This window comes from Musca autumnalis, unplaced genomic scaffold (genome assembly GCF_047663935.1).
Source record: "Musca autumnalis isolate F117 unplaced genomic scaffold, ASM4766393v1 scaffold_5, whole genome shotgun sequence".
NCBI lineage: Eukaryota > Metazoa > Arthropoda > Insecta > Diptera > Muscidae > Musca > Musca autumnalis.
In genome coordinates, this window is record NW_027412088.1 from 196,145,883 (window position 1) to 196,167,572 (window position 21,690).

At 29.1% G+C, this 21,690-nt stretch overlaps 1 long non-coding RNA gene across 1 annotated transcript; it reads right to left on the minus strand.

Annotated features, from left to right (window-relative positions):
- Positions 1–19,059: 19,059 nt before the first annotated feature.
- Positions 19,060–21,279, minus strand: LOC141405857 (uncharacterized). The gene is made up of 3 exons (XR_012413272.1): positions 20,614–21,279; positions 20,417–20,562; positions 19,060–20,363 (listed from the first exon to the last, which is right to left on the minus strand). It is a non-coding gene; the product is annotated as an uncharacterized lncRNA (long non-coding RNA).
- Between the last annotated feature and the right edge of the window lie 411 nt (positions 21,280–21,690).

The following is a 21,690-nucleotide window of genomic DNA, read 5'->3' on the forward strand; positions in this document are numbered from 1 at the left end:
TTATGAAGTAGCCTTCCTTGACGAGTGTGTGTGAATCGAGATTGTAGTAGAAGTATCTCAAATTAGTTATTATCGAGGTTTCCTTGAAGAACTCCGAAATGATATACACATGATTGAAAAGCTCCATCCTTGAAGAAGTCCTACATAAATTCCCTTTGGAAAACATTCAAACGATTATTTGATAGAATTGTAAATTCCTTAAAGATGTCTGGAATGACACTTTGAAGAACATGCAGATCGGAATAATTTTTTGGAGTGTGATTTCCTTGTAGACATCGTGAATGACCAGTTTGTGGTTTCATTGATTATACATTTCGATGAAATTTTTTAATAAACCGTCTATATACTTTGGGATGAATTCCTTTGGGTGGTTCTTTGAAGTATTGTGGCATAATATTAATACGATTAGAAATGTGGTTACCTAGAATACATCTGTCATGGTGCTGCTTAAAGCGAAGCCAATCTGAATGACCCAAATTTTTTTATTTTATTACATTTCGATGCCGTACTTCCTCAACCTCGTATCTTAAAAAATAAAATTTTTGAGGAGAGATAAAAAACGACCATTTTTGGATACATCGAAGTTTTACAAAATATTTAAATGCAATTATTGGTGAATTAGATATACCCAACCTTCTAATAATTGCGTTTAAACTTTTTCCAAAACCCCCGATGTATCCTAAAATTATCGTTTTTTCTCTCTCCTGAAAAATTGTATTTTTTAAGATACGAGGTTGAGGAAGTAGGGCATCGATCTGGACAAACCCTTTGAAGGCATCAGGAATGATCTCTTGAAGAAGTCAGGAATGAACTTTTCAAAAAAACATTGCAACGATCCTTTTAATACTTCAAGAATGACCCTTTGATAAACATTGATTCTATTCCGAAATATAACGATGATCTTTATGATGACACTCAGAAGAAATCTGAGATGATTGATGTTCTTATGATTGCAATGTGGATTCCTCGTGTATAGCCGGAATAACTTCCACAGATATTTGAAATGATGCTTTGAGAAGCTCTGCTATGAACCTCTGGAAGAATTCACTGACAAATTATGGAATTTTTCTGAAGTGCTTTAAGCAATGATTGAATGGTGCTGACTCAAATGATTGGAAGTGTGGTTTCCTCGCAGACAACTAGGATGGACCTTTCAGAAATCAGGAATAGAACTATGAAGAAAATAAAATAATATTTTGGTATGATTCTTTGAGAAATGTGACATGACGCATAAATTATGTTTATCCAGAATTATTTTATTGTCTACGTCGCCTTGAATGGTCCTTTGAAGAATGATCTTTGAAGTCCTTCATGTATACTTGAATGTTGTTTTTTTTTTTGATGACACAGAAATGATGTGTTGCTTATTCCTAGAAGAACAAGTTTTCTTCGAGAAACGCTGTAATAATCCTTTGGAGAACTCTGTAAGATCCTTCGAAAAACTGTTACATGATCCTGAAATGGTTATACTCGTTGATTGGATGTCGTTGACATTTGGACTTTTAACATTTCACTCCAATTATGAGAAGTGGGATTTTCGCAGTGACATCTGGAATGACTCTATCAAGGACCAAAAACGAGCATTCGAAGAACATTTACAAGACCTTAAAATTTTGTTTCAGCATTTTTAGATGACCCTAGTAAGAATTGTGGATTGCTAATGATGATGAACTCGTTTTGTCATTTCGAATTTTAAGACATCCATTTGAGTAACCCGTTGAAAACCTGTGCTGAAAAGATTAATAGTTTGGAAAACTTCTGGAATTACCATATTGTTACTATTAAACTGATTGAAGTTAATTTAGAAGAATTTCTGTTAGTTTAGGAATGTTAATTGTAACGTAAATTGTTATTAAGCATTTAGTTTATTTGTATCAGTTTTGCAACAACAACTACTGTATGGAGTTCACTGCAATAATGAAATTATCGCTTAGTCCTTATTTACACAGTTTACTACTGTTATATTCTCTTTCTCTGTATTTGTTTGAGAATTTATTTTGAGCATTAAGTTGTAGATTACATTGTGACGTCATTCATTATTACCCCTTCTGCTCTCGGGTATTTATTACCTCTGCCCTATTAATAGTTGTGAATGCTCATCTGGATTTCTTTTGAACATTGGAGAACCTCCCAGATAAAAGATGTTAGAACAGACTATGCACACGCAAGCGGGTATAAAAACGCGAGAGTAGCGGGTGGGCGAATGTGCATCTGGATCTCTTTTGAACATTGGAGAACCTCCCATATGAAGGATGCTAGAACAGTCTATGCACACGCAAACGGGTATAAATACGCGAGCGTAGCGGGTGGGCGATGGAGTTGTAATTCAGACCACTACTTAAAATCGTCAATGTAAGCTTAGTAAAAAGTAATCTGAATAGAGAAAAGCTGTGCGCATACTAAAGATAAGCTCTGTGCTTAGTAGATAAATCAAGTCCTGCTTGAATAACGTTATCAAAGCATTGTAGAATCGTTATATAAAACGATCACTCGCTTTATTTGGTACAAATCGTATCGGGGAATAAAACAACGTTTACACGTCGTATAAATATTCAAAACATCGTATAAGTTATCTTGAATTTTTATTTAATGAACTCTGCAATCAACTTTGGAGATATCTATTGCAAATTGTATGAAATAATTCTTTGCAAAAAGGAGAGAGTTATTTTGAAGACCTTTGGCATGATCTTATGAAGAACGGTGGCATTGTAGTTGTTAGATGTTGGGATTATTGATGGACATCTGGAATCAATCGATGAAGAGTTCGACACTTTGAAGACCTCCGGGACGAATAACACTTTGAAATAATGGCGTAACCTTGGTGTGTAGATTTCTTGTTGATGAATTCTAGAATGAACCCTTAAAAGATTGGAGGTCTGAATTCTTCGGCGACATTTTGAATGACTGTTAGGATAGATTTGAGGAGTCTAGATTTTCCTTTTTAAAGATACTTTGAAGACCTCCGGAACGAAGAACCCTTTGAAATAATGGCGTAACCTTGGTGTGCAGATTTCTTGTAGACCTCTGCCTGTTGATGAATTCTAGAATGAACCCTTAAACGATTGGAGGTCTGGATTCTCCGGCGACATCTTGAATGACTGTTAGAATAGATTTGAGTATTTTCCTTTTGGAAGATCAATTGATATAAGAAGGGTTAACAAACACATCTGAAATGGCTCGTGGAAGAATTATATTACCATAATCATTTAAGAATTTTTTGAAAATTAGAATTATAAACTATTTCAAGACTCCGCTTTGAAGTCTCTGCGGGAATTCTTTGAGAAACTCTGAGATTACCCTTTGCAGAAATCTGGTATTAGTCGCTGAAGAACATTGGTGTGACCTTTTATTGTAGTGTTACATGTGACTCCGGATTGTTTGAAGGCCTATGAACTGTTGGATGTCTTTTGGAAAAAAAAACCATTGAAGAACTGTGGCAAAATACTGGAACTAATATTAAGCGCCGATTTCTTCTTGGTATCCACAAAAAGGATGTGGCATCTGAACAACTAGCGTTGAGTTATCGTAATCGATCGTTATTTCAATGAACCCTTTGAAGAATTATGGCATGATACTTATTTCCTTAAATGTGATATCCTCGGTGGCATCTGGATTGATCTTTGAAAAACTTCGAAATGATAATGCAATTGGATTATTTGAAGATCAGTGGATTGACTCTTTGCAGAACTTTGGAAAGAACCTTTGAAAGCATTGCGACTTCCCTTTGAAGAACTGTTGATAGCATTTAAATGGCGCATTTCTCGGGAACATACGGAATAAACAGTTGAAGATAGTTGGTTTGACTTTAAAACGTTCAATATCCTTGATTCTTTGAAACGCTTTCGAATGACCCTTTGGAGAACATTGAAATAACCTTGGGATTATCTGATGACCTTTGAAATTGAGTTTTGTAGATTTTTGTGATTTCATCGGAGACATCTTGAAACGCCTTTGGAGAAACCATCATTGTCAACAAATTCCAATTTGTATTTGTTGACGACCAAGAAAAGACCATGTAAATAACACTGGAATAATTTTTTAAAGGATATTTGAATTATTCTTGAAAGTATCGCATTACGTTAAAGAAATTGTATGAAAATATGGGATTGATAATAGACACAGATTTGCTGAAACTATCTGAAAAAATCAAACGTTTTTTTCTTTGAAAAAAAAAAACGGCATAGCACAATAATTATTATAAACATTAATTATTTAAAGAAATTAGCCTTTGGAAAATTATGGATTGCAGGATAATGAAATAAGTAGTATGGGAGACATCTAGCTACTGTTAAAACGTCAGGGATAGCCTGTTAAGAACGCTGAAATTATTGTAAGAGTGTGTGGGAACCTTGGAAGTGTCCTGTATAAGAATGTTGACATTATACATGGTAAACCATTGACGAACTTCTGGTTGATCATTTTAAGAACTCACTTATTGTACAGACCTTTAACATTGCCCTTTGTAGATCATTGCAGTAAGGCTTTAAGGAACTTTAGGATGACTCTGAAATAATTTAAAATATCCATTCTTTGAAGGCAATAATAAATGAAACGAAAATGAATCTGTTTACAGCGGCATCAACTCTGGCTTCTTCGAAGACTTCCATAATTATGCTGAAATTATTGGACAAAAGAATTTGTGCAATGTAAACAAAGAGAGCATGGCTACCAAATGAATATTCCTGACACTTTAAATAATTTTTTCACCATATGAACAATATCGCATATAACAAAATATATTGGCCAATTTCACTTGTTGCATTTTGGCTTTCGATTTGATGTTTTTACAAAATTATAATATTTGTTTTTGTATATTATTACACTATTATTATAAATTTTGTGTGAAACATTTTTAAAAGGATTTTTGCAACAAATTATTTTTTTTTATTTTCGGATTTATTGATCTGAGCTATAGCTTAAAGGGCGCTCTTCGTTTTATGGGATTTGTAATTTTTTTGTGGTAGATTTTTTTAAGTTGAACTGATAATTTACATTATTATGTATTTTGAAGAAATCACTTGATATTTTTTAAAAACATTTTTGAAACGTTTTTTAATTTTTTTTAGGATTTGTAATTTTTTGTGCTAGATTTTTTTAAGTAGAACTGATAATTTACATGTATGTATGTATTTTGAAGAAATCACTTGATATTTTTTGAAAACATTTTTGAACTATTTATTTACATTTTTTTATATTGTAGAGAGATTTGTGAAAGATTTCATAATTTGCATTTAAGCTTTAACTTTATTTGAAATTTTATAGAAAGCGATTTGATCATTTTAATTTATTAAAAAGGAATTTCCACAATTTTTATTATTTTTATGAGGATATACAGGGTGATTGGCTGGATTTTTTGAAGTAGAACTGATAATTATTATTTTTATTTTGTAAAAATCACTTGGAACTTTTTATATGATTTATTTTTATAGCACGGAAAATGGAACATATGAAAAAAATAAATTATTTTTTTCGAATTTTTGAAGATTGTAGGAGACTTGCGAATGATTTAACAATTTGAATTTAATATTTTTTTTATTGCATAAAAATGAAAATTTTAATTTTTCAACAATATATTTCCACAACTCACAATTAATTATTTATTCTTTTGTTAAGATTAATCGCATTTGCATATTACATACATATTTAAAATATGTATAAACAATTGATAATTTCAAATATTGCAATATTTTGCGCAGCACAACTCACAGCCTTCAATTTTCACAAAACTTATTTTTATGTGGACTCTCAATAGAGGATTTTAGGAAGCGATTTTAAAACACTTTTTTCACAAAGAACTTTGATTTTTTATTAAATATATTTCAATGCATATTTAAAAAAAAATTTTTCAACGGCTTCATTTTTTATGTTTTTATAATTTCAGATGGCAAATCAAACAGAAAAATAAAAAATTACACCTATTCTCTGAATTATTGAAATTCAAAACACAAACTATTTTCACCTAAATAAAATTTATTTTTTATAACAAAAGCTTTTTAGATTTTTTTTCTCAATGAATTTTATTAAAATAAACTGAAACACTTTGGATACATATATCAAGCTTTTTGTAGAAAATTAACTTATGTTGAAACTGAGGTATGGGGTATTGTAACTCGCGATCAGTTTTACTATACCATAACTTTTGACCGCATTTCGGTGAAATAAACAGTTTTAGCCCGATTCACCGAGGGGTTTCTTAAAATAGTAATTTGAGCGGAAGCTGTGGTCGTACTAATGTAAAAAAATCGGAAAAAATCGTTGAATTAAACGAGTTTCATTATGTTATTTTCCAATTAGTGGTTTTACAACACAATGTAGAGCTTAATGCTCAAAGGAGAAGTTAAAGAGTACACTTCAGAGTTGAAGTTTCTAATGTATGATTTTTTAATATATCCACTGTATCTACCTCAAACGGATGCTGACATTTTGAAACCTGAAAAATTGGGTTTTTTGAATTTTTGCTCTAATCGGGACGCGCAGCAGGATTTCCCTAAAAGCTTATTATTTGATTGTAGTACTCGCGATTTCGCATTTTTTAATGTATAACATGAGGGTGTAACCCTCACAAGATCACAGTAATCTGCGCCCAAACACGAAATTTTTGTGCGTAAATTTTTCTCAAAAACCTATTTTTTTGGTTTAAAATTTACAAACGTCATTCGATTTCCGTGAAAACCCGCGTAAATTTAGTTTTTTTACGTTCTGAATCTAACAAGCCACGACGCGTAAAAATCCACCAACTAGATCGGCGGATATGATACCCCTCAAATTTCGAAAATTTGCAAAAAATTATTTTGAAAATATCGCATATTAAAACGCGTTTTGGATGTGTCAGTTCTACTTAAATAAATAGATCGATCCGCGTGTTTAAACTGCGCGAAAACAGATATTTAAAAACTCTCGTAAATTTAGAGATATAACAGATTTTTTCTAAAAAGTGAGTGCGATGCTACATCCACGGTTCTTGATGGATCATATTGAAACGGCATAGAATGATGTATTTTTTAATGGTGATTATTGAAATCGGATGCGCATAAAATGTAAATGAACTTCGCGGAAATTATGACCATTTTACAGTATTTTGCACCCTAATATGCAGCAGATGCTACATCGTGGCCGCCAAATAGAATTTGACAAACTGTACATCAAATAAGAGGGATTGATTCGCTGTGTTGGAAAATCGGATGCGCATCATGTCATTTTCATAATTACGCGGTTTATATGCGTCTCAAATGTTATAATATTCAATATAACATTATTTTAACGTTATGCCACAATTGGAATTCCTTGTGATTTAATAAAAGGTTCTAATAATATTATCCAATAGGAAAACTATAAGCGAAAAGTTTGTTACAACGGAATATCATAATTATTGCGTGAAATTTTGACGAAAATGCCGAAGAACTCAAACATTTTTTCTCCAAATTTTCCTATAAAACCATAAAAAAAATAAAATTAGAATAATATGATTTTAATTTTTTCCTAATATTTTCTTCGTATTTTTGCAAATAACATGAATACTATAGCTCCAACCTTCACAACTTAGGTTTCATTTTATTCCTCAAAATGTCTGGATGCTGTTATAATTTTTTTATATATTTTTCGTAAGTATGAGCGCTATTGTTTCAAAAATATGTTTGTATATACGTGAAATTATTGAACAAATTTGATTTTTCGCGAATCCATTGAGACTTTGCGATTATTTTTTGCATCATCGCAAAGGTTACGAATTCAGTTAACGATAATAGGATATAACAACTAAATATATTAAGCCGCGATTTTTTTAGAATTTTTTCTAATTATCATAATTAAAACGGTCATATCTTTTGCGCGCAACGATCAAAGTTAATAACGAAAACAGATTTGGAATGCAGATTTTTTTCTTAATCTATGTACCAAAAATCATTGATGTAGTATCAAAAATTTTTTTGGATTTTTTGGAAATGGAAAAGACAATTTTAGACATTTTTCCTGATATAAAGAAATTAAAATATTAACTTTTTTGTCAGAAAAAAAAAACAGAAATATTAAAAAAAAAAAAATTACGCAGATTCTCTGAAATATTCAAACTCAAAACACAAACTATTTTCACAGGAATAAAATTATTTTTTTATAACAAAACCGTTTTTAGATTTTTTCTCTATGAATTTTATTAAAAAAAAAAACATACAAATAGTAAAAAATAAACTGAAAAACTTGGGATACATATATAAAGAAATTACAATAATAACTTTTATATTTTGAACACATAAAAAATATATTTTCTGTAATGGAAAATTAAAAATATATTTATCTTTTTATTTTAACTTTTTATTGCCTTTAGTGAAATGATTTCTCTAAGACACTCAGATGTTTTGAAATATTCAAATTCAGAAAATAAATTATTTTTACATGAATAAATATAATTTTTTTTATATTCTCATCATTTTGTGTAACAAAACTTTTGTAGATTCTATTCTTTTTGAATTTCATTGGAAAATCGATTTTTTGTAACTGGTAACCCTTGAAACACGCATAATTTAAAATTTCAATATTAACTTTTATTATTTTGAACACATAAAAAATTATTTTAAATAATATATAATATTAATTATATATTATTTAATTTTTACATTTAATTTCCTTTAATAAAATTATTTTTCTGTGACATTCAGATTTTCTGAGTTATTGAAATGCAGACAGAACACAAGCTATTTTCATATAAACAAATATATATTCATGATTATTTTTAATTTTCATTACAAAAATGGTTGATTCGATTAAAACGAAAAAAACTTTGGATGGGAACACAAATTATTAAAAATATTAAATAATAAGTTTTTTATTTTGCACACATTACAAATGTATTTCTTTTTGTATTAGGAATTTGAAATTATGTATTTTATAATTTTTATTTTTTTGTAGAAATTTTCCGCACTTGTGATAATTTTTATTTATTTTTTTTTAACGATTGTAGAAATATTAACATTTGTGGCCTTTTTAATTTATATGCATTTGAAATAATATTACCAAATATTGCATATATTTACTGAAATTATATTCTTTTGTAAATATAGCGGGATTAAACTATAATTGTTGAAACTTTCACCATGACAAAAATCACTTTTAATTTTACTTAATAAATTAAATTATATTTCTATTAAATTCTGGCAATTTAATTTTTTCAAAATTGAGAATATAATAACTTTTTTATTTGGGATATTTCAATAAAAAATACGCACTTTGTTTTAGTAATGAAACATTTATATATTTTTATTCTTGTGGACACTGAATATATTTTAATTTAATATGAAACCCATATTTCAATGGAAACTTTATGTTTTGAATACATATTTTTGAAGAATTCACCACCACAAGAACTTTTTATATTGCGTCGAATTTTTAATTTTTTTCGGAATAAATGAAATAATTTCTTTTGTTGGAATATTGCAATATTAAAACACGAACAGTGTTTTAGTGAACACACAATTATATTTTTTTCTTTTGGGAATATTTTTATTCTTCATTCAATGGAAGCATTACATGTTGATTGAATTAAAAAAAAATCACGGCCACAATAACATTTCACAATTTTGACAACAAACATTTTATTTATACTTAGTAAATCATGTAGCAATTTTTATAAAATTTCAATTTTTTCAGAATAAATAAATAAAACAATATTTTTTTATTTGGAATATTGCAAAACAAACACACAAAAACTGTGTGTTAAGTAATAAAACAAATATATTTTATTCTTTTAGGAATATTTTAATTTTTTTGCACATCTACAATATAATGACATTTAAATCCTACATTTTTATGGAAACTTTACATTAATATTTAATGAAGATTTCTTTGACACAACAATATTTATTTCACATTTCCCAGAATTTTTAGAACTTTCACCATATCAAAAACAAATTTTATGTATGCTTATTTTATTTTTATTTTTTTCGGAGTAAAGAAAATTGTAATTTTTTTATTAGGAATTTTAAAATTATAAAACACAAACTTTGTTTTAGTTATGAAACAATTACTATATATTTTTTCTGCAGGGAACTGAACACATTTCAATGCAATTAAAATGTTGGCTTCAAATTTCAATGACAACTTTACATTTGAATTAATTGTTAAGGATTCACTGCCACAATAATATTTATTTTAGAATAAAGAAAATAATATTTTTTATTGGGGATGATATGCAAAATTTAAAACGCAAACTGTGTTTTAGTAATGAAACGATTATTACTTTTCTTCTCTTGGGAATATTTTTTAATGAAAACTTAAAACAACGCTTCAATGAAAACTTCACAGCCACAACAATATTTTTGTTAAGGACATTTAAACGAGTTACAAAAACTATTTCCGTTTTTTGTGGTATTTTTAAATACAATTAAACATTGAGACATTTTTAAATTTATATATTTTTTTAATGTTAGCATTTTATTTTTGAATATATATACAATTAATTACTAAGAAAATTTATTTTAACTTCTAACTTTCACAGTAATTAATGTATTAATTACAACGAAGTTTGTTTTTTTAATAAATTTTAGTTACTTTTATGCATTTTATTAACATTCATATTACCAACATCGACATTGACTTTATCAACATTCTTCGGTTCAAAAAAATCAAAAAAGTAAAATTTGTATGAATTTAATTGCGAAGAAAAATTCCATGCCTTTTTTTAAAAATAAAACCTCTCATATTTTTTTTTTTTATGCTTTTTTGGAATATTATTTGCTTCAAGTTTATTTCATATATTAAAAGTGGGGAAACTTTACAAATACAACAACATTCACAATTTTTTTATTTTGTATTAATTGGGAAATTAATTTGAGAAATATTTTCAAAACGAAGAATACTATTTTCCTCTCTTTATATTTATGATTATTTAATATTTTTGGAAATTATATTTTTATTTTCATCTCATAGTTTTTATGGTTATTTGATTATTTGCGTATATTACATTTTCTATTTATTTTTTTTATTTGAGGTGGAACATTTTTTTGTCGTTGAATTATTTATGGAACTTTTTAGCAATAATGCCTTTTCAGGAAAGTTGGAATCAAGTGAAATTGGGATGTTATTGCTTCTGTGGAACCTCAGAACAAATATTGATTTCAATTTCAATTTCTTCTTTATTGCGTGTAATATATAGAATATTTTGTAACAGTTATATTATAGCTTACTACAAGAGGTTAGGAATCCTCCTCCTTTTCTCATTTTCTACTTTATAATTATTTAAATAATATTAATAGAAATTGTATCAGTTTTTAATATGTAACAAATATTGATATAGTTTGATTTTTTTGTCATTTTTGTCATTTAAATAGTGAATAAAAATTCATAGGTATTTTCAAACATATGAAAAACACATTTTTAATCACATTTTTCTGAAAAAATTAACTTTTCATATCTTTTTATTTTTTATGCTTATTGGAAATTATTTTTACATATTTAATTCTATTGTGGTTGAATATCTTTGTTATTGAATGATTTTAATTTATTTGGGATTAAACTGATTTTTCTATATATTTAGCATTAATTCACAACAATAAATTCAAATTTATTAATGGGGGAATAATTTTGAAAATCGTTTTCAAACATAATAATGAATGTTGTTGTTTTTTATTGTTGACCTGTTGTTGTTATTATATGTTGAGGGTTAGTTTGGCTTAAGGTCTTCGAATAAAACGATGTTTATTTTATTGTTTGTTCTCTAATTTTTATTGTTTCCAATATTTCGACTGCCATCGACAGTCATCTTCAGGGATATTCTACGAAAAACACAATACACTTCACCCCGGTTATCTACCTCTCTGCTTAACTACCTTTCCCGTTTAATTGCCTCACAACCTAAATCCCCAAAGTTTTTTCATATAAATGGGTTCAAACTGTCCCGGTTAACTACTTTTCTATAAGTACCCAATTCGGATATTTGCCCGTCAAATATTTTCTCCAAAAGGAATATTTAATAATACTTTTATCGGTTTATTACCCGCACTGGTGTACCTGAATTGTGATAAAGATGTCCAGTGCTATGTTATGCTCACTGATGACTAAATTTCTTATTGGTTAAATAATACAACCTATGTATTTTTAGACTTGAAATGAATTATTCCACTATACATCGTTTTTTTCTTGACGATTATGTTCTAATTGTTGCCATTTTCGTAAGGTTGAGATGAGATTTTTATAACTACTCATATGAGGTAGCTATGCGGGATTTTCGTAACTGCTTTTCCCGCATAACTGCCGCATTCTTTTGGAATTTTACGGGAGGTAGTTAACCGGGGTGAAGTGTATATTATAAATAGATAACAACAAATTACAAGACACAAATTTACATTTTGTGAGAAAAGCCACAGTTTTGCTGCACTGTCTACGCTAAACTAAAGTTTTTTCTCTTTATACTTATGGACTAAATTCCTATAGATATGTGCACAGTGGTCAGTGTCAGTTTTGTAGTTCATTCTTTGGTCAGTCGGGACATTTATTATATGCAACATTTCTAATGTAAAACGTCGTTTGTAATTATTTTCTTGTGTCAATATATCTACATCTTTAAAATTTGGTTTGTGTCCAGTTAATGTGCAATGTGCTGCTAGCGCCGTCTTCTGTTCTAAAGGTTTGTCTGTTTTTTGATCCGACTTGTGTCCGGACAACCAAATTTTAAAGATGTAGATATATTGACACAAGAAAATAATTACAAACGACGTTTTACATTAGAAATGTTGCATATAATAAATGTCCCGACTGACCAAAGAATGAACTACAAAACTGACACTGACCACTGTGCACATATCTATAGGAATTTAGTCCATAAGTATAAAGAGAAAAAACTTTAGTTTAGCGTAGACAGTGCAGCAAAACTGTGGCTTTTCTCACAAAATGTAAATTTGTGTCTTGTAATTTGTTGTTATCTATTTATAATATATTGTGTTTTTCGTAGAATATCCCTGAAGATGACTGTCGATGGCAGTCGAAATATTGGAAACAATAAAAATTAGAGAACAAACAATAAAATAAACATCGTTTTATTCGAAGACCTTAAGCCAAACTAACCCTCAACATATCATAATAATGAATTTATTTTTTTTTTCAAAGAAAACTTTCCATATATTTTTTTATTTTTTATGCATTATTTTTGCAAATTATATTTGACATTGGTTTTATGTGAAATTATGGAAGATATAATTTCAAAGAGATCTTGAAACATTGATCACATTTTTCTAAAATAAATCTTTTGATATTATAAATTGTTAATGCTTTTTAGAAACATGTTTTCTTTATATCTTTTGTGGTTATAATTTTTTTTTTATAAAATTATTTTTTTATAATGTATCATTTACATAGACTTCAGGCTATACAAAGACATAGTCTTCCAATTTTAGAGGTTGTTGTCTTAAGTCTTTTGTTTTAATACTTGAAAACGTAACAAACCATGCAATATTTAACATCTAAGCGTAATTAAATTTGTCTATTAATTTAGCATTAGTTCACAACAATAAATTCAAATTTATTAACGGCGGAATAATTTTGAAAATTTTTTTCAAACATAATAATGAATGCATTTTTTTCAAAGAAAAGATTCCATATATTTTTTTATTTTTATGCATTATTTTTGCAAATTATATTTGAAATTGATATTATGTGAAAAAATAGGAGATATAATTTCAAAGACATTTTGAAAAATTTATCACATTTGTTCTAAAATAAAACTTTTGATTAACGCTTTTTGGAAATATGTTTTCTTTATATCTTTTGTAGTTATAATTTTTTTTATTAAATTATTTTTTTTTTTTTGTATTTATTTCCCTTAAGAAACCTTGAGACTAACTGACATTTGGATGTTGTTGCTTCTGTGAAAATTTTAAAACAAATTATTGATAAAATCTCCTAAATTTCTCGGTAAAAGAAAAAAACTACATAGATCGTAGTGGAAAATTGGAAATTGGAAAATATCGATGAATATTTAAAGAATCGCAGGTGCCCAATAATACTGATTATAACCTCCAATAGATGATATCCATGGTAAAATAATATTTGTATTGAAACCCATAATATTGGTGGGTTCCCGATCGACGCTAATTTTTTAGGATATTTCACACTTTTTTGTTTTCTAGACTTGCTGGGTGGATTGGTTTTCTTGTATAGAATTCCCAATGAATAGGCGGCAGTCGATATAGGGTAGAATCTGTCACCATACATCCGATTTTAAGCTATCAGCTAGCAATCCAAGAAAAATCTTGTATCGTTTTTAATCCAAAAAATTGATTTCTCTTACGAAGAAGATTACAAAAATTAATATCGGAACATCCACTGTTCCCTTAACAATTGTTTTGTTGGTTCCTAAAAAAAGTAATGTAAGCTGTCGAAACCTGCATCTGATAGATAAAGAAATATTTTAATATTTTTAGAAGATGTTGTGTTCTCAAAAATAAGGCCGAACAATTAGAAGATTTTGTTATTATTTAATTGTATTTATCCACTCCTTAGAAAGGGTCGAAGCTGGAGATGGAGAAAATTTCCGTTTTTTACCGTAGGAATTCCTTAAGGTGCGATGCCATTCCAGATAGCCTACATTTCTTTTTTCTCGATTTTATTGAAGAAATAATATGTATATGTATATATTGGAGACATCTAGGATTTTAGCGATTTGTACGAGATAGCTAGTTTTGACGATGAATATAGGACAACACAGCATTTAAGGTGAGATACATTAATATATCTTCCTCATGAACCAATTCAATTAGAGGAGATAAACATAACCTAGTCTGTAAAGAAAGAAAAACATTTTGTGTCGACAATGGGTTCATCTTACTACAAATTTAAGCTTTGTGTGGGATTTTTCAATTTTTTGTTCGCCATTCTGTTTATGTTGGGCGCCACAATTAAATATGATAGATCAAATCAGTTTATAACATTGGAATGCAAAATCGACCTTTGAAAAACCATCAAATGGAAAGACTTCTCTTTGTTATCTCTGGCAGCTGCTTCCAAAGTTCAATAAATTTTTGACCATCGAATGAATATTGTTACCTTGGGTGGCACTACTCATGATAACAGATCATTTGTGCATACTCCGTAGATCACACTTTCTCTGCTTGTGGATTGTAGTGGCCAAATATACGAGTTGCTTAATGTCTTCATTTAAATTATTGGCAAAAATGTCAATGTACAACCGATAAAGCTTTTGTAAACATATTGAAACCCATATTGTGGTAGCTTGTCGTACATCAGAAGAACCTCTGTATTGAGAGGCTCGTAATGTACATATATCCCAATACGGTCATAGATCAGAGTTCTCAAGAGAAACTTATGAAGTCTGATTGATGTAGAATCCAGTAGTATGGATTTTACGAAAATCACACATTTGAGAAGATTGTTGAACACCTCCGATTAGACATATTTGAGCAGGATCAACTACACAACCTAGAGCTGATACAAATTAATTTTATCACGTATTACAAACTTTAAGAAAAAAGTTTTTGATGTTTCGCAAAGGATTCTTGTATTACGTAGGAAATTCAAGAACTGAGTTCAACATTTCCGGTATAGAATTACACAACGATTCTGCACACACTGCTGACGTAAAACTGCATCTTGTGTGTTTTCGGCACTGCATATTTATACCATTTATCCTTGTCAACGTTGAAATTACAGGTAAATATCACTTAAGAAATTTGTCTAAGGGTACATTAAGATTTTTACCTGGAACAGTACCAATGATTAAAAGTGGAGGATATTTTCATGGGAAATGTGCATGCGCAGAACTTTCTCGGGTATGCTGGAATACCTATTAAATAATTACATGCAGCTGCTTTAAAAGAAAAAGCAACTGATTTGTAAAGAGATTAAATACCTTTTATGTAGGTACAATATTAGTATACACAATCTCATAACACACATACAATAACATACACTGTCATAATTTGGACAATTTCTTCAACAGGAATAAAATGTAGTTTTAATTCTATGAAATATTATATGTATTTAATATTAAAACAGAGTATTGCAATTGTTTTGTGTTATTATATCAAACATTAAAATACACAAATTACATATGAATTTGAAACAAATTAGAAGATTTTTTTGGACAGATGAACGAATATTAACACCTACAAGAATGCAATACAAATACATATACATACATTTACATCTGAATGTGACATAGCAAAATATTTAGCAATTAGAATTCAATATCTAGTGTGTATTTATAACTAAAATCGAAATATAATATATGGTTTGTTTATGAATTGTATTTAATTGAAAATAATACAATTATAATATTCATTATTTTATATTTTTATAAATTTTTTCTCATATAGCCTTCATTTCCATTTATCCCATATGGTCTTTTAAGTGGCTATAGAAGAAAATGAAATGCACAACTCTAAGAATTGTTATAAATGTTTACTAAAATACAAGAGAATTAATTTTGCATAAATTGCATATAGATATTTAACATTCATTTAATTTTTTTCATGATATATCATTTACATAGACTTCAGGCTGCACAAAAATATAGTCTTCTAATTTTAGAGGTTGCTGTCTTAAGTCTTTTGTTTTAATACTTGAACACAAAACAAACCATACAATTTTTGACTTTTAAGCATAATTAAATGCCAGTTAAAATTAAAAAAACATTTAAATTTCAGTAAATTTATGAATTTTTAAAGTAAAAGAGGAGAAAAAAATTAAAAAAAAACACGAGAAGAGCTAGGGCAAAAGAAATTGAATCGGATATAGTAAAACACTCCTAATAAAACAACTAATAACTATGCCCAAAATATTTTAAAAAAATTGGAAAATAGAAAAATTTAAAAAAAGATTATAAGAAAAATTTAAATATTGATGACATCTATCGTGTGAACGTGACTTATTACAGGAAAACTGATCTGAGTTTTTAGCTATTTCATGTTGATGATTGAAAGCTGCATCAATTTCTAAAACAGGATCCGTTAGATAAAGAAATATTTAAGTACTTTTGGAACATGCTATGTTCCCGAAAATAATATATCGAACAAATACATTGAAAAAGGTTTTTTTATTGTTTAATGTTTATATTGTATTTACCGGATCGAGGCTGTAATTATCGAAGAAATTATGGATGAAATGCCCATGATGGAGAAAAATATCTTTATCATAGGAATACCTTAAATTGCGATTAATTTCCGGAACGTAGGGTACCTTGTTTGTGATTTTTGTGCCGAAGTAATACTTGTTGGGGTCCCTTTTGCGGTTTGTACTTCACAATGGGTGAACGAAAATAGCCAGTTTCGATGACTATAGGTAAGAAAACATTCAAGAGGAAAAATATAAGTAACTTCTTGAGGAATCAAGGCAAATTGTTGAGATAGGCACTATCGAGTCTGCATGTCTAATCTGAAAATGTAAAGAACCAAGAACATTTTGTGCCGGCAATGAGTTCATCTTACCACAAATTTAAGCTTTGTATAGGATTCTTCAATTTGTATCCACCACTTTGGCTACGTTGGGCGCCACAATTTATAATATTGCAATGAACAATCTATTACTATAGAAACAACATGTTACGTTGGGCGCCACGACTCAAAATGATAGATCATGTCTGTATCCTCCGTAGGGCACAGTTCCTCTGGTTATGGATTGAAGTGTAGAAATATTGACAAAAAACATCAATCTAAAGCAGGCAAATCTTTTGAAAAATGTCTTTTTGGCAGATTTTAATGTACAGCAGAAGACCGTTGATTCTACGAAACTCAGAAATTTGAGAAGATTGTTGAACACCTCAGAAAATACATCTTTGGGCAGGATCAACTACTCAACCTAGAGTTGATAGTTATTTTATCACGTAGTATAAACTTGTATTACGTAGGAAATTCAAAACTGTGTACACCATTGCACGACACCCTGCACACACTACTCAAGTAACACTGCATCTTGTGTGTACCGGTACTCCATATTTATACCATTTATCCTTGTCAACCTTGAAATTCCAGGTAAATAAGAAATTTGCCTAAGAGTATCTTAAGATTTTTACCTGAAGAATGTCAATATTTAAATAGGAAAGGATGTTTTTCATAGGAAATGGATGAGCAGCATCTTGTCAGGCATGCTGAAATACCTAAGTAAAAATTAGATGCAGCTGCTTTGAAAGGGAAAACAAAATCTGATTTGAATAGAGATTAGTTACATATGTATTAGTTTAAACAAACTCAATTTTCAATCTTCAAAAATATGAATACTAACCGAATGCTTCAACAAAATTCAACTTTTTAGTATTAATTCAATAGACATATAATATTTAGTACTGCAATAGATTTATGTTATTATATTAAGATACACAATTAAATTACAACAATTTTGAAGGCATTTTTAAATAAATGATTGAATATTATAACCGCTACAAGAATGCAATTAAATTAAACATACAGAGGAAAAAGAAAATTATGAATTCTTTACTAATTCCGTTCATAATTTGTTTGTTCATAATTTGAATGTATCTCTTTTACAGTGAATTATCAAATTTTTTTTAATTCATGTACAAATTTCATTTTTTTTCAAAAGTAAAAATGATTTTCTAAAATACAAAACTAATGTTTTTAGTTTCCCCTACATTCTATATTATTTGCTCTCTGTTTTGTTTTTTACTCTCCGTCTCTCTCTAGAATCTCTTTTCATGCAAAAAAGCGATTGTTTACATTTATTTCTTTTGTACAACGTTGAACATATAAAGGTCATTAGTCCATCTGAATATTATATAGAACGGCGGTGCAATGGATAGCATGCTCAGCTGGCATTCTGCATACTCGGGTTCCAGTCCAGGGCCAGGCGACTTCAGATTTTTAAAATTGTAACATTAATGTTGATTACATTAGGAAAAATCATTAGAAGAAACGTTTAAAGAACAATAATTACAAAATAAAGTAAAAAAACATTTGTGTAGGCGAAAAATATAAAAAAAAAAAAATATAGAAAAAATAACTTCATAAAAATATATAAACTGAGTTTTGAATATATATACTTTAGAGAAAAGTATTTTTATATGAATGAATTGGTTCATATTTTGCGAAATAAAATAGACATATATGCCATGTTCATGTTTCATTCAAAAAAGAAACCAGTATTTATTGCTTTATGAGTTAGGTTCATAAAATAAAAAAATCTTAACATTGGAAACAATTTTTGAACACTATTCATAAATTGAATGAATTTGTTTTTTCTGTGTAGATATACATATGAATGTGATAGAGCAAGATATTTAGAAATTAGGATTCAACATTTGTATTTATTTATGGTTAATATCGTAATGTAAGGTTTTTTTATAAATAGCACTTCACTGAAAATATCTTTTTTTATATTTTTTTCTCACATGGCCTTCATTTCCATCTATCCCATGTGGTCTTTTAAGTGCTATGAAAAAAATTGCAATGTACATAAAGAGTGAAAATTGTTGTAAATATTTCTGTATTAAGTCTATTGTTTTAAGGCAATACACAACCAGAGAATATTTGATTTTTTACTATAATTAATTATTTGTTAAAATTAACAAAAAAAATACTTCGAATTCAATCAGATAATGAGGTAATTTTAGGACAATAGCAATTTTAAATGTATAATTTTTTGTTTGAAATTATTGTTTTAAGATAACAAGGTTTTGGTTACTGCATAGTTTTTGTAAGTTACTGTCAAATGTATAAAAATTAATTGTTGTTCTAAATCACACTGTTTTATCTTCTAGACTTGCAGGGTTGGTTGGATTTGTTCATATAATTACATACTTTTAGTAGTTTAAGCTATTAGTTATCAAAGCACGATATCTTCAGAGTTGTATTCTTTTTAATCTAAAAACTATATTTGTGTTATGAAGAAGATTACAAACATGTATATTCGAACATATACACTGTTCCATTAAATTTAGTTTTGTTGAAGCAGTTGAAACCAGGATCTGATATAAATATTTTTGGAACATGCTCTGTTCCCGAAAATACGATATCGAGCAAATAAACAGCAATAACATTGTTTTATTTGTAAATAATTATAGTTGTATTTACTGACTCCTTTAAAACGATGGAGGCTGTAATGTTTGAAGAAGTAGCAAAGAAGGGGCAAAATATTCTGTCTTCATCATAGGAATTCCATAAAATGCGATGAATTGCCAGAAAACCTTCGTACCTTGTTTGTGGAGTTTGTTGTCGAAGTAATAGTGGCAGATCTTGAAAACCTATTGGTTCTCTTAGCAATTTGTATTTCAAAAGGAATGGATGAATGAAAATAGCCAATTTCGTTGATGAATATAGACAAGACAAAATTCAAGTGGGAAAATATCAATATCATCCAGAGGAACCAAGGCAAGTGGTAGATATAGACACAACCGAGTATGTAGATCCAATCTGAAAATGCAAAGAACCAAAAACACTTTGTACCAGCAATGTGTTCATCTTACCACAAATTCAAGCGTTAGGTCCCTTTTCGAGAGAATAATAACTTCCAAAACTTGCATCCATCGACTATTATGTAAATCAAAATTTAGGCGTAGTCCAGTTTAGACTCCTCAGTAACAACTAGCGAAGTCTGATATGTAATTAAATCCTGTAATATACCTCTAAGAATTGCACAAAATTTAAGAATGTCATTGAATACCATCGATTAGACATCCAGAAGCAGTCTTGGCGCTCAGTTATATTCAGTCATCCAAATATACGCTGGATACTCCAGTCTTCATTTAATTGATAAAAATCGCTTGAAGTAAAGTAACATCAGTCCTTTTGAGATTACCCACAGGGCTTGTTGGGTAATTTAAATGTTGTTTCGCCCTTAAGAAGAACTGGAGCTGAAGTTTCCTCTTCGTGAAGATATTTAAAACAGATTTTCGTTGCCGTTAATGTCCTGAACAATTATTTGAAGAAGGAGACATTTCAGCCATCATGAAGAAGTTTCTATAAATCCTTTGCTTTAGAAATATTGAAGAAGCAGGCAATTCCACCATCTTGAAGACGTTTCTCTTAATCCGTTGCTTTAGAAGAAACTAAGCAGCAATTGTAAAGATGAAATGTTCTAGGACATAAGTGAGATTTTTTACTGGACATTGATGGCATAACTGAGTGACCAAAAACTTCCAAAATAATCATAGCCAAAAATGTGACTATACTTAGCTGACCCTCTTTTGTTGTTTCGTTCGTTAACTTCAATTTTTTTAAAGTCTGATGCTACAAAATTTAATAAAATGAAGCAACGAAACACTGCAATGAAACTCAAGTTTCTCTTCCTTTAAGTGGTGGCACTTAAGTGGTGGTCATCTGCATAAAGAAACAATTAAATTCGAAATAAATGTTTCTTACCACAAACTCCTTCAATTATTCAGGAACACCCATAACATTGGTGCAGCCTTACACCAACACTTATTGAAGTAGGAATTCACAATCACAATGACTCCTTCCAACATAAGGGTAATCCTTGTCGAATAATATGAGACCTTCTGTCACATTTGATAGATTCTTAAAAAGCACAATTTAGGAGGGAATCTTGGGATGTAGCAGAGGGAAACTGCAGAAGTCTGACACATAGGCTGAACATTGATAAGCCAGGATATTATTAGCATCGTAAACCGTGAATAATATTTGAGGTCTTCTTTCCACTCTGTCACTTATTGATAGAAAGTAACCATTTAACCAGGATACTTTGGCTGCTGTAGGCGTAAACTGCAGGAGTCGAAACTCA